This window comes from Chrysochloris asiatica, unplaced genomic scaffold, assembly GCF_000296735.1.
Source record: "Chrysochloris asiatica unplaced genomic scaffold, ChrAsi1.0 scaffold00001, whole genome shotgun sequence".
In the NCBI taxonomy this organism is placed as follows: Eukaryota; Metazoa; Chordata; class Mammalia; order Afrosoricida; family Chrysochloridae; genus Chrysochloris; species Chrysochloris asiatica.
Window position 1 is genome coordinate 59,310,838 of NW_006408519.1, and position 1,569 is coordinate 59,312,406.

The 1,569-nt window shown below is 46.1% G+C and overlaps 1 pseudogene; it reads left to right on the plus strand.

The window, feature by feature from the left end:
- LOC102840350 overlaps positions 1-1,285 on the plus strand; it is a 13,725-nt pseudogene extending 12,440 nt beyond the window's left edge.
- Positions 1,286-1,569: the final 284 nt, after the last annotated feature.

The window sequence follows — 1,569 nt, forward strand, 5'->3', positions numbered from 1 at the left end:
GGGGAGCAGTGGCCCCTGGCGGCCTCCCATCAGTGGCGCCTGCCGGGAGGACAAGAAAGTCATGGCAACCAAGGTTTTGGAACAGTAAAATGGCTCCTTGGAAACCCTATACAGGGTCGCTATGGGTCGGAATCGACTCGACAGCACTTAACAACAACAAAAACAAGGAACGGATATGGTTTTTTCAGCAGGAACAACACCAAGGAAGATGTATTTGTATACCAGCTTGCCATAACGAATAATCATCCCAGGAAGTACCTTCGTAGTGGAGAAGATGGAAAGACTGTGGAGTTTGACGTTGAAGGAGAAAAGGGTGCACAGGCCGCAAATATTACAGGCTCTGGTGGAGTTCCAGTACAAAGCAGCAAATAATGCAGCAGACTGTTATCCACCTCGTAGGATTCCTCCACGCAATTACCAGCAAATTCACCAGAATAGTGAGAGTGGGGAAAAGAACCAGGGATCAGAGAGTGCTCTCGAAGCCCAGACCCAACAGCGCCTGCCTAACCGCAGACGAGGGTTCCCACCTTGCTACCTACGGAGGTCCTTGGGGCTTCAACTACAGTGTTCCAAGCCTCCTGGGCAGGGAGAAGTGCTGGTGTGCTGACAACCAAGGTGTAGGAGAACAAGGTAGATCAGTGAGACAAAATATGTTATAGACCACAATTTCACAGGAGTAGAAGAATTGATGCTTTTGAGTTATGGTGTTGGAGGAGAATATTCCAAGAGCCATGGGCTGCCAAAAGAAACAACAGACCCGTTTAGGAAGAAGTGCAGCCAGAATGCTCCTTGGAGGACAGGATGGCCAAACTGCATCTCTCATACTTCGGACATATTGTCAGGAGGGACCAGTCGCTGGAGAAGGATACCATATTTGGTAAGGTGGAGGGTCAGAGAAAAAGAGGAAGACACCCATCGAGATGGATTGGCAAAGTGGCAGCATCAATGGGCTCAAGTGTGACAGCAATTGTGAGTTTTGGCCCAGGATCCGGCAGTATTTCATTCTGTTGTGCAAAGGGTTGCTATGAGTCGTTACCGACTCGATGGCACCTAACAAAAACAACAACTCCATGCCAAAGACAGTCTAAAGAAGCCAGCAGTGAAGAGGATAAGGAAAACCAAGATGAGACCCGAGCCACCTCAGTGTCGGTTCCACAGCAACTTCAACTACCAACTCAGATGCCCAGAAAACCCTAAACCACAAGATGGCAAAGTGACAAAAGCAACCGATTCACCAGCTGAGAATTAGTCCACACCTGAGGCTGAGCTGGGCGTTGCTGAGTAAATGCCGGCTTAGTATCTCCACCATCTTCGGGTTTAGTCATCAACAAGAAGAATTGAATATTAAATTCCAGCAATAAGAAATGAACAAAAGATTGGAACTGAAGACCTTAAGTGCTTGCTTTTTGCCAGTTGACCAGATAACTAGAACTATCTGTGTTATCTATGCAACTTGGGGTTTTCATTATTTTTACCTAAAGATGTCTCTTTTTGGTAATGACAGACGTGTTTTTTTTAAAAACCTGTTTTTTTTTTCTCAATGCACCTTTAAAGTTTTTTAAGTTGTTT